Raw genomic sequence first — 13,621 nt, 5'->3', positions numbered from 1 at the left:
ACTGGACAAATGTGCCACCCTTACCATCAACAGTGAAATAGTGAAAATAGGGAAAAATAGTGAAAACTGAAGGAATCAAGATGCCTTATGGAAATAACATCAAGAGTCTGGATGAAGATCACTACAAATACCTGGGCAACATCAGGCACACTGGAGTCAAGAAGGAAGTTAGTAGTGAATACATCAGAAGAATGAAGATCTTAAAGTCCAAACTCAGTGGTGGAAATGCCATCAAGGCAATTAACACCTGAGCAACTCCAGTCATTAGATATACAGCTGGAATAGTGGACTGGACTCAAGCTGAACTAGAAGCCTTGGACAGGAAGATCAGAAAAATATTGACAATGAATCATTCCCTTCATCCACGCAGCAACGTTGACAGACTCTATTTACAAGGAGCATAGGTGGGCATGGAATGTTGCAAGTATACCAGACAGTTGAAGAAGAAAAAAGTGCATTGGAAGAATATCTGAAGGACAGTGAAGAAGATGCACTGAAGCTAGTACACCATGGAGGCTTATTGAATGCCAAAGAGACCAAACTCGCCTATAAGAAAGACCAAATTAAGAATAGAAAAGAGCCATGGCATGGCAAAGTATTACATGGCCAGTACATAAAAAAACTAGCAGGCAAAGCAGATAACAAGACCTGGCAATGGCTAACAGCAGGAAAATTGAAGAAAGAGTCAGAAGGGTTATTTCTGGCTGCACAAGACCAAGCCTTAAGAACAAATGCATATAAAGCAGAATTGAGAAGACAGCAGCAGACAGCAAATGCTGTTTTTGCAAAGAAGCTGAACCACCTGTTACAAGAAGATCACACAGACTAATTACAAACAACGGCATGACAATGTAGCAAGAATGGTACATTCGAATATCTGCAAGAAATACCAGTTGCCTGCAAGCAAGAACTGGTGGGACCACAAAATAGATAAAGTAATAGAAAATGAAGAAATTAAAGTGCTCTGGGACTTTAGAATTCAAATAGACAAGCATCTGCCACTGTCATGAGTACTGATGGCGAGCAGGAGGGGGCCCCTATCCAGGGGGGAAAACGCATGCATAGTACTGAGGAGTTAAGCAGCCATTCAAAGAGACACAGAACAGACCCGACTTGACTTTTGGGGTTTATCTGTCTGGGTTTTTCCCACGCTTCTTCAGTTTGTTAGGATTTTCTGTCTTATGTAGCAGTAATAAACACTAGAGACCTATTCCTCGTCTCAGCATGGTTCCTGACTGTTAGGACACACACAACACCCAGACTTAACAATTGTTGATAAAGACAAAAAAGTCTGGATAGTGGACATTGCAATACCCGGAGACAGCAAATAGAAGAGAAAGAACTGGAGAAAAATCATAAAATATAAAGACCAGCAAATCGAAGTAGAACAACTGTGGCAAAAGAAAGCAGATTGCACACTGGATCTGTCTGAGGTAGAACTATCCCATCCCATCCAGCACCAAAGATGGCATAGTCCCGGAACCAGTGGGCCACAAAACCCAGAGCCGCTCAGTCTTGCCAGTGTTCAGCTGAAGCCTGTTGTTCGCCAACAAGACCCTCACAGCTTCCAGGTACTGAGATAACATGGTCTTTGACTTTTAGTACTAGTGCTTGCAGAGCCTTTGCATTTTTGGCTATCAGGGTAATGTCATCAGCATAGCACAGGTTATGGATGTTTCTTCCTCCAATTTTAAACCATGCTCAACTTCTTCTAATCCAGCGTCCCTTAACGTATATTCCGCATATACTGTAGGTTGAATAAATAAGGGGAGTGTATGCAGCCTTATCACACTTATCTATCAATGAGGTTTTGGGATTCTGTTCTGTGGAGTGATGAAACAAAACTGGAACTTTTCGGCCCGATGGATCAGCAGTATGTCTGGAAGAAGAAGAATGAAGCATACGCTGAATAGAACATTCTACCTACAGTTAAGCATGGTGGTGGCTCGGTGATGCTCTGGGGCTGCTGTTCATCCTCTGGCACTGGAAACTTGCAGCATGTGGAAGGCAAGATGGATGCATTGAAGTATCAGGAAATCCTAGGAGAAAACGTCATGCCTTCTGTAAGGAAGCTGAAGCTTGGGCGTCATTGGACCTTCCAACAGGACAATGATCCCAAGCATACCTCAAATTCCACTAAGGCTTAGATGCAAAAGAAGTCCTGGAAGATTCTACAGTGACCATCACAGTCACTTGACTTGAACCCCATAGAAAATCTCTGGTGGGATTTGAAGAAGGCAGTTGAGCACACAAACCCAAGAATATTGCTGAACTGGAGGCCATTGCTCATGAGGAATGGGCAAAATTTCCTCAGGAACGCTGCCAGAAGCTGGTGTCTGGCTATGCATCTTGTTTGCAGCAGGTTGTAACAGCAAAAGGGTGCTCTACTAAGTACTGAAGATGCTTGCCATGAAGGGGTTGAATAATTTTGAGACTGGAGAAGTCATGATAAGTTGCGTTTTCAGTTGAATTTGGGGACACCACTTGAAGCATTGTTGTGTTGAGCTGTTTCAATTGCTTTTGTTTGATTTGTTCATTGCAAACAGCTGAAAGTCTGTACATTTTGGCAATCAACCTGATTTGCAATGGGGGTTGAATAATTTCGATTGCAACTGTAGAGGTGTCATTTTGGTTGTTTGAAGTGTTACCTATGAAGAAATAATTGGAGTGGCAGAAATTGATAAGTCAGTCTCCTGCTTTATTTTGGTTTCCTAAGCCATACAGTCCAACTACATTTTCTTCTTTTATGTTACCAACCTTGGGATTCCGGTCACCAATCACAAGCAGCACATCTTGCTTGCATGTTCTGTTGATTTCAAATTGAACTTGATCATAGAAGTCATCAACTTCCTCTTCTGTGTTGGTGGTTGGAGCCTAAACTTGAGTGATTGTCATATCGAAGTGATGTTGTTCACAAAGTCTAATTGATATCATTCAGTGATTGATTGCATCCAAGTACTGTTCTTGCTATACCCTTCCTAACTATAAAAAGCAACACTATTCCTTCTTTGTTTTTCATGCCCTGAGTAATAAACTGTGTAATCTTCTGATTGGAAGAGTCTGATCCTGATCTCAATTCACTGATGCCTAAGATGTTAATTTGTAGTCATTTCATTTCATCTTTCACTGTTGAGCTTTCCTGTGTTCATGCTTCTTCTGTTCCATGTCCATACCGTAACTCTATCTTTGCAGCTTTGGATTTTCTTTTCCTGTAAGGCAACATCAGCAACTAGACGTTTCAAAGGCTTAAATCTAGCCGTGTCATAAACACCATTAGTACTCCAAAAGAGCCTCAGCCCTTCCTCAGTAGCATGTTGAGTGCCATCTGGCCTGAGGGGCCCATCTTCCAGCACTATATCAATCAATATATACTGTATTTTTTATGCCTGTGGTTTTCTTGGTAAAAATACATGAGTGGTTTACCATTGCCTTCTCCTGCACAGTATGAATCGATGCCTCTGCCATTGTCACTAAAGTGATTGCCTGCCTCCAGCATCTTCCTATATCACTGCTGCCCAACATAGGTACCTGCTTGCTTTAGCTGGGCAGCTTGGATGACCCTGCTGGGGGTATATACTCTTGGCATACACTCCTTATGTTCTTCATTCATCCCTCCCAGGAACATACCCCCCTCCCTGCCACAATGAGAAGCACATAAATCATAGCAAAAACATTCACTTTCTTTTCAGGGTGTAGGTATTGTGTGTAAGAGACATGAAAATTGCTTTTTGATATTTGGTAGAATTACATGATGCTTGAAAATGTTGTTGCTAAGGAATAAAAGAACTCAGCCTTTCCTACTTGGAGGTAGGAAAGGAGTACGACCATGAACAGATCTCCATCAGTCTAAGAAGGGCACCTTGATTTATGGTTGTGGGTACATATTTTTTATTTTGGAGCAGCAGCATAGTTGTCTGACATCAAAAGCAGCTTTCTTAAGCTGCAATTTATTGTACTTTGCTATCACCAGTGGCTGTACATTCAACTAAGGTGGACAGAACTAATTTGACAGTATGTAACCCAGACACTTTAGTCTCCCAATGAACAACTACAGAAGTGTTTTTATGTCAAAGTTGTATCTCCTGTAATGGTAGATAACAACTGTAAACTACATAGACACTTCAATAGTTCTGACTGCTCTTAAAGCTCAATAGGAAATCCTACTTCAACTGATGTGGTTTCTGTTGAAATGCATGTTTCAGATGCTAAATGAAAGCATAGTGTGTTAAAGTCATGAAATGCTTTACTTAGATAAAATTAATTTTTGCAAATAGCAGCAATTAATTTCAAACCTAACTTTATATATAAACATTTCTTACATTACTCAAATGTTTAAAAAGGTGCAAATAAAATTAGTAGTGCAGATTTTTAAATTGAGCATTGTGGTGAATACACATTAAGGCATTATTAAATTTATCAAGTTTGTTCTTTATGACTAGGCTGACCATATTTCCTTGAGACAAAACGGGACATTGAGATGGCAAAATGGGACGGAGTTAAAAACGCGACATAGGGATGGCAAAATGGGGCAGGGCTGGGTGATGCACTGGATCGGCAGGCAGAAACTTTTCCAGTTTTCTCAGGCTGGGAATCTTTGGATTCCTTCGTTTGCGAGCAGCAAGGCTGGGCTGGAGAGTCTAGTGAACGGTTGTCCCCGACAAGCCGTTCCTCCTCTGTCTGTGCTTTTACGTTCTTTTCTTCCCGCTGTTTCAAGGCAGGAGCCAATCGCTCGCCCTTTGATCACTGCCTATCAGCTGATCCTGTTTTTTTCTTTTTAGGTTTCCCGCCGGTTGAGCTCTGCGGCTTTTTTCCTGCCATTTCTGCTGAGCTCCCCCTCCTTCCGCTCAAAGTCAGACTGCATTCTGACAGGTTCACGGGAACTTTCAAATGTTTAAGTAACGTTTTGAAGAAAACGGGACAAAATGGACATTTATATTAAAATGACAGGATGGTCTGGAAATGTTAAAAAAACAGGACTGTCCCATTCAAAAAGGGATGTACGGTCAGCCTATTTATGACAGTACTTGGCAATAAGCCTTTTTTATTCAATATTGCTAGGATTGGATTGCATTCATGTAAATGAGCAATTGGATTTGTTATTCTTGCTAGCGGCCACGTCTCCTTATAGCTGAGGTAAGCAGCCTTGTTTGCTAGACTGCACTTAGTAGGTTTTTTGGGGGTGGAAGGAGTACTGTATAACATGGCATTAATGCAAAGCATGTACTGTATGGCTGCATCATGCATGTACAGGGAATATACTTTTCTAGGTTTTAGGGAGGATATGTGTTAAACCGTATAAAGTTTACACTATAGCTTTTATATGTTTCCTGCCCCAATGTGACATCAAGTATACTGCTTATTTTCAGTAATGCTGAAATTTGGCAGCCCAGTCAGAGGAGGCTTTGGAAGGTTAGAACAAGGGCTTTGGGAGGCACTGAATGCTTACCCTTGCTTTAAAAATTAAAGAGAGAGTGGTATGTAAGAACCTGGAGGAATACGCCAGTGGACATGACAAAAGCTTAATATTTTTACATGACATGTCTTCATGACTTTGTCTTAGTTATAGTCTTCAGCTGAAGCACCTTCACGTCATCTTTAGTTGTTCTAAACTACTGTTTTCCCTCTTCTCACGATACAATTTTTGCTGCAGGTTTGCTCTAGGATGCTTTATCACTTATATGGTAGATGATAAGGTCAGGGGCTGGGATCTGCTTAATGCTTTGTGGCCAATCTAGAGTCCTGTGAGGATGCCTCCTCGCTTCTCATACCTGGTACTCTTTTCTGGCACCTTTCTGCTTTTGGCAGAGTCCTCTTCTTTTTTTTTTCTAATCAGGCTTTCTGTCTATGTCCATCAAGTCTTCAAGCTGATGTAAATCTCAAAGACTTGGATCAGCCCAAACAGCAGCTGACTAAAGATGGCAGCAGATAAAAGAGAGAAAGAGAACACTTCTCCTCCAGTTGCAGGAGAATTAAGAGACAGAGTCTTTCCCCACCAGATCTCCATTCAGGTCCATGGGTTGGAAATCTTGTGGGTAAACAGCTGCCCCCCTTCATTCTTTCCCACTTCACTACCCTACTGTTACCACACCTGTCACTTTTTCAGGCTGCCTGACAGGCATTGCTCCTGCCATCCCTCCCAACCTTAACAGAAGTAGGACAAGACCATTCTTTACCTGCCAGGTCTTCAATCTGTGGGATTAGGAGCCTGGCAGATGAGGACCCATCTCCTCTTGGTTTATCAGGCAGCCTCTGCCACTCCATGGATTGTGGGTGTGTGAGGAGGAAGGGCTGCCCAGTGAAACAGGAGAGCCTTTCCTCTTGGCCAGGCAGCCTTGACTTCCCCATGGATCAGCTGCAAGCCCAATGCCTGATTTGGCAGTTGGGGAGGGCTGCTTCTTAGAAAACTAAAGAGTTATGGAGAGTTATTGTTTTTCTCACCATCTAATGACACTTGGTGGAAAGGGAACAACATCAGGAGAAGTTACCAGTTGCTTTCCTTACATTATTCTGGATTAAAATGGTAATGTCAGCGCCTTTGGCTGGTTTCGTAACTGATAGAAAATAGAGCTTGGCAGTTGGGTAGTGAATACTATGACAGCATATTTTTCTGCCAACTCAGAGAGCGGTGGATTACATTTTAATGTGGTTGTCTGATTGTGCCCTAAGTCTTGTCCTAGGTTGTCTAGTTCTAACTCCTGCACAGTGCAGAAATCCACTAAACCACCCTGAACAGGTGGCCGCTGAAGATCTCCAACAAGAGGGAGTCTACTGCTGTTTGGGGCAGACTGTTCCACTGCTTAACCATCTTTACTGTCTGGAAATTTTTCCTGATGCTCAGTCTGAACCTCAATTGTTTCAATTTGAACTCTTTAATCCTTGTTTTGCTCTTGGTTTCAACAGAGAAGAGTTCCACCCTTTCTTCCTCTTCTTAGATACTTATTTTATTTCTTATGCATGCATTTGTATAACCTCCTACTTAACAAGCTCAGTGTGGTTTACACTCTTTAGATATTTGTGTGGGCCACTACCATATCTTTCATTAGTCTTCTCCTTTGAAAATTTGGAACATATATATTCTTTGGTTGCCCACTAACAGGTTTTAGTAAGAGTAGAGGCTGCATGCTTGTTCTGCTTCAACTAACAGGAAATAGTTCTGCCTATTCATATTGTATAAAATGTGGTTTCCTTTATTAAGTTTTCATTCACTCTGAGCTATTTTCTGCAGCAAGAGCTAAAAGCAGTGAAGTAAAAAGTGCAGAATTGAATCATGTATCATCTCCTATGTGGATTACTATAATTCTCTTTAAATGTTGCATTGGCTGCGGTTGTTGCTTTGGTACACTGCTTAAAGTTGATTGAAGTAGTTTATACATTCATACATGAATAAGAAAACAAATGTACAGATTCAGAAACAGTGGTGTCCATCTTTATAAAATGGTTTCAGAAATATTGTTCTAGTAATGGCATGCCCATGCAGAGAGTATCTTTACATAAAAACCCATATGGACTATGTAAGTAAAGGTACAGTTTTCCCTTGACATTAAGTCCCGTCGTGTCCGACTCTAGGGGGCGGTGCTCATCTCTGTTTCAAAGCCGAAGAGCCGGCATTTGTTCGTAGACACTTCCTCCATGGTCATGTGACCGGCATGACTAAACGGAACGACATTACCTGCCTGCCGAAGTGGTACCTATTAATCTACTCACATTTGCATGTTTTCGAACTGCTAGGTTGGCAGGAGTTGGGACTAGCAACGGGAGCTCACGCGGATTCGAACCACCAACCTTCCAATCGGCAAGCTCAGCAGCTCAGCGGTTTAATCTGCAGCGCCACCGCGTCCCTTATGGACTATGTAGTGGCATAATAAATGAATAGATCAGAAAATTATTGTTTGATCCTAAAAAAACCATGTTGGGTAACAGAAGTATTAATTTATAGAAACTAAAGCTTAAGATTATATAATAACAAGTGCTTGTCTTTGTGTGACAACTGTATTTTCAGATGTTTTGTCCATCTGAAATAAGTGGGAAGCAATTTTTCTGTTAGGGTAAAGCTGAACCACTGAAAAGCATATTGCTGTGTTTAGGTTATGGTGTATGTTTGTCTTGCCTTTTTTTAGCCATTCTGCTGGTGCATATATGTAGTGGGGAACTGAAACACTGGAATGATATTTTGGGGCAGTTTTGCTGTATATCAGTCTTGGCAGTGGTATAGCTAACATTCTGAGTATGTAAAGGAGTTTTTGCTGAATTTCTCTTGTCCATTAACAAGCATAATTTAAGATTTCTTCATCTGGAAGTCTAAGCTGAAAAAAAATGGAGAAACTTTTCAGAGGGTAGAAGCAACCTTATGCATAATATGAAAGGCTAACCCATATTTAGATTAACCATAGCTTCGCTTTTTTAGTGCTTCATTTCAAAACTTTATATTATTTTTAACATAGCAGCTTGGTAAGCAGTGTGAAATAAATCACAAAATCTTTCTTAAAAGAAAAAATCATTATAAATATAACTTGATTAAACTTTAAAAACATTACAATTAATGTTTTTATCTGCTTGTAATGTTTTATACAAACTAAATAGCAATGTAACTTTATAATGATACAGCTATTATATAACAGTAAAAGATTGCATACTTTAATTCCTAACTTATTTTATAAAAAGGCATATAGTGAGAAACAAAAGGAAGGGAAAAAAAACTATACAAACTATGAAGGGAGAAAAAAAAGGCAGCCCTCCAGAAAATTTTTAAAAACTTTAAAAAAAAGCCACAGCTAAAAGCTAAACAAAACCTAATTAGGTAGAAATTATATCTAATTCTAAATGTATACATTTAGAAAGGACCATTTTAAAAATAAAAGGAAAAATATGCTATTGAAATTATATAACTTTATTCAAAAATTGAATCATAATGAAATTGAATAGTAAATTAAACTCAGACCATGTAGAATTATATTGTCTGGTCTTAGCTCTCTTTCTTTTCCATATATTGTACCACATGGCACCAACATTTTTTTAGAAAATATTTCCCATCTCTTTGAACTTAATGATAATAAGAGCAACAACAATTAAGCCCTTCTGGGTGACTTGTCAAAGAAGTAGCAGAATTCTTTCTGGTTTTCTTAGCCAAGGAAGGCTCTCCAAATAAGTGACATGTCGAAGCCAACTGTAACACCCACATCAATAATATTAAATAGCATTTTCTATTAAAAGGAAATCCTGTTAAGGATCAGCTTCTGTTCTCAGTTGGATTCCATCTAGTCTTTTAGTTAGAACATGTCCTCTGAGACAGTCTTTGAATAAAAGGGTTCACTCAGGCAGGATCACATTTCCTTGCTGCCAACTGTTCTTAAAAAGGTGTTGCAGAAGATGAGAAAGAGAGTTCCTGTATCTTAGATTTCTTCTTGTGAATGATTTTTAAATTTCCAGGGGATATGTTCCTTTCTCTTTAGCTTCACTTAGGGGCATTTAGGAATTTACTGTTGGAAGGCAACAGCACAGTCTAATCATTTCGCTGTTTAATTCATTTTTAATATTATTGGTTTGAATGTGATTTTGTGGTTTTATCTTTTTATTGTAGATCTAATATCTCTCCATCACTTACCAAGTAAATGCTACAGCTTATTACTGTAAATAAGTCTTCCTTTCCCACACTGACACAGCTATCTAACTGTTGTTAGAATCTATGTTTTCTCTTAGGTATTGGATATTCACAACTTTTGTTGCTAGGAGTAGTACGATAATACTTTTTTAAAGTTGGTATACTAGTTTGAAATTCTGAAATTTCACAAAATCACAAATCACAAAATGGCTTCCAAGGCCAGGCTTATCTGTTCACAAAGTGACTTCCATGGTGGATGTGATCAATCACAGAATCGCCATTTATTAGAAGGCAAACTAGAGAGCTTCTTCCCGTCATCCTGTTTAGCTCACTACTAGATGCTCTTTCTCATCCCTTTTTTTCATGGGTAGATGCACATACTTCTGAACAAAAGATAGGGCTACAGCTACAGTATGTTTTTTTTTTTAGTTTGAGGCCTAAGTGGTACCCGGAAACAGTATTGAACCTGAAGATGACGCTAGAGGCTAGTGTTTTGCTTTGACATGTGCCAATTTCTTATGTCTATTTTTCAAATTAAAGAATATTCTTTTTAAAAATAAAGACCAATGGGGCAGGAAGATTAGTAGCCTTAAAAATGTTCATGAATAAATTGGTGCTCACTGTTACTGCTGTGCCTATTCCTGGCTTCATGTTCGTAAGTCATGACTTATTTTGACGAGGATTTGGACAGAATAGTGCTGGCATGTTTTTCTGACATTTTCACAAGCAAAATGGTTAAAGTATTTTATAAAATTATTGCTGAAGCTGGGCCTTCTAATATTTTTGGAGGGTTCAGGTACCTTGTGATTACAGGCCTTCCTTTCCTGCTCATCTCTCTGTAATGTCACAAGATAATTACTACAGCTCATTCCTCCAGTTTGACTGAACCTGGCTTCCAAGCTATTTCTGAGATTTTCTATGTTTCTTAAAAAATGACTTTTCTTCTGTGGATTGTTGCTAACCTATGATAAAGTAGAGTTCCTTAAGATGATAGCCATCTTAATTCGGAGAGCTGCAGCCCCAACATGGTTGGAACATAGCATGCTGGAAAAATCTGTACTGGAAAAATGAAACTTTTCAGAAATTAATTTGGGGCAGAAATACAGATAGAGATGTTATTATAACTTTTATAGTGTACTTATATTTGTTGGATCATAAGATTCTTCACTGATGTTGTTATATAAAACTGATCAGGAAACATGCCCTTATTTATCACTACTATCTAAGCTTTCTGCTAAGCTTTTATGTTGCCCAACTGCTACCCCCAAACAATCCCACCTGTTTTCACTATCAACATTTTTCTTCCTTCTTTTTTTCCAAGAATTTACTCCATTCATATGTTAAAGTATTTTAATCCACAAAAGCTTACATTATAATGAAGTGATAATCATCTTTAGGGTTCTACACCTTTCATTTTTTCTATTTTTTTCTGTCTAAACATAAAGTTATTTTACTACAAAATGCTATCCCTCATTGCAAGGCTGTATATTTAGAGATGCACCTTTTCAGGACCTGTATCAATACGTAAGCCACAGTGCAGTTGGGAGGCATATACATGCAATAAATAAAAAACAGTCTGTTATACATACATAGCATACACACACTTTAGTCACAAAATAAACCCACTGGGTTTTTTCCTTCCATTTGATACTGTTTTAAGTGCATAAACAAGTTTACAGTTCTGATTAATTCCCCATCAAGCCCTGTATAATAGGTTAACTAAAATATAGAGGCTTGCCTAAAGCCGACCAAACTAACCTGCTGTTCAGCTGCTCTGAGTCACTTGCTGAGAAGGGGGGCTATAGAAATCGAATAAACAAATAAAATAAATATAAATAAATTATCTCCATTGCACCATCCTGGTTTGCCTTCAAGGGCTGATCCAGGATATTGTGCTGCTGGCCAGACAAGATGGCATCTATCCCATGCCGTGCATAGAAATGGATGACTGGCATTCGACTCTTGCTTTAATACTGCAATGTGACAACCTTACCTACTATGCCTGTAGGCAACTTTAGAATGTGTGAGGCAGATTATATGCCACATAGGGGTTTGTTCTCCATCAGCATACCTACAGAATCTGATACCCAAGGAAGTTGCCCTCACCTGCCAGCTTCATTATTGCTTAAGTAAGAGATAATTTAGCCATTTTGCTACTGACTTAAGTAACATTCTTAACATAAGAATTCCATGAAATTTCTAGAAACGTTTGTAACTTTTTCTACTTTCAAGCCATTTAGCTCCCAAAGCATCTGGAGACCATTTGAGAAACCATTGTTTTATGTTTTAAGTCTTCATACATGATAAGAACCTTGTTCAATTTTCCTCAGCCAGAAAGTGGAATGGACAATTTTAACTGAAACCAACTTTTTGTTTCCTACATGTTGCGTTTATTAAACAGACATCAAAAAAGTATGTTCTATTTTTCCTTTAGGGCATATGTTTTGTTCTTGCCTTAAGATCTTCCAGTTAAGAAACTCCCCTCCCCTCCCCTTTCCTTCCTTCCTTCCACAGATTTGCAGGCAGTGTACCAAACAGGCTAAACATCTTTTTGGTGCAATACTTTGCCACAAAACAAAAACAAAACCACTGCCCAAAGCCACCTTCTCCCTGTTTCCTAGATTTACAACAAAAAGGGTTGGCATCTGGTGGTATGTATATTATGAAAGTTCTACTTAAGTTTACAGGTTCATGGAATGGGCTTTGCCCATAAACAGAATGTGTAAGATATTCCTTAAAAACAGAAGCATTTACAAATAATTCTATAATCTATCTTTATAAAGCCATAGCATATCAATTATGCAATGAATGAATACAGATAATTGGATCCCAAATTAAAGCTACTGTCCCATATCCCCTTTCCTGGGAGTAAATTCCATTGTACTCAGCAGAAGCTAGTTCTGGTTAGGTATCTGTATAGCTGTGCTGACGTTTATTTAATTTAGCTTGAGATCAGTGAAGTAAATTCATCATGATCGAATTCCTATTCATTTAAACAGAAGTAGGTGCATTCTTCTGTCTCAGGAAATTAAACACTGCTATTGTAGATTTTCATAATGTTATTACTAACAAAGTTATAATGTAAAACAGGTAAGGACTTACAAGTACTGTCAAGAAGTCCAGACCACAACAAAAACCCTTTTGTGCCCTCTTGTGGCCAGCCTGGAAATAGAAGAGCGCCATAGTACGTGAAATTCAGTGTTAAGATACAGGCAGGAGTTGTTTACCCAATTTGAAATCAAACTAGTTCTTAACTAAGTCAATAGATTAAACACTATTAACTTATCCAGGATTTCTTTGGATATAAATATTCTCCCATATGCTTCATTCTCATAAGACTCCTGTGTGATAAGCTAGGGGGACTGGCCCAAGGTTTCCATGACAGCTTCATGACTCCATAGAGTTTTGAACCTTGGGCCAGTCCCCCTACCTTAATATTATTTGGTGTCCACAATCTTAGATGAACTTATAACCGCTATACTACTGAACACTGTTTTCTAACTAGCCGTGGCATTAAGGCTAGATTCATATATTATGCAAAGCTATGGTTCATTTAACCATAGGTTGCTGGATAAACCAACTGTTAGGATCAAAATCAAGCAAACCGCAATGAGGCTAGTAAATACTAACTACCAGTAGTGTGGACTTAGATTTGATCACTTGTGGGAATCACTACTATTTCCCCCAAACTTGTGCCCCCAAATTTGGTTGTGCTATAAGACCCCTGACCTTCAACAAACAGATTTTGTAGTAGCGCTGGTTGAGAATGATGGGTTCTGTAATGTAACACTGCTGGGGAACCCTGGATTGGGGAACCCTGATCACCAACATTATCAAACTTTTTTAGAAAAATGAAGTTTTGCTCTCCTTAGTAAGGGTGTGAATGAAACTTCACAGTTTTTTAAATTGTCGTAAGATGTTTAAAATTCTTCTAGCTGCGAACCTATTCCACCCCCAAAATTATTAGTAGTGGATTATCTAGGAGCATAGTAAAGATGTCAGATTCTGGAGAAGCCCAGGTTT

The sequence above is a fragment of the Candoia aspera genome, chromosome 4, assembly GCF_035149785.1.
Source record: "Candoia aspera isolate rCanAsp1 chromosome 4, rCanAsp1.hap2, whole genome shotgun sequence".
In the NCBI taxonomy this organism is placed as follows: Eukaryota; Metazoa; Chordata; class Lepidosauria; order Squamata; family Boidae; genus Candoia; species Candoia aspera.
The sequence above is the reverse complement of the archived record's forward strand: the minus strand, read 5'-3'. Positions refer to the sequence as shown.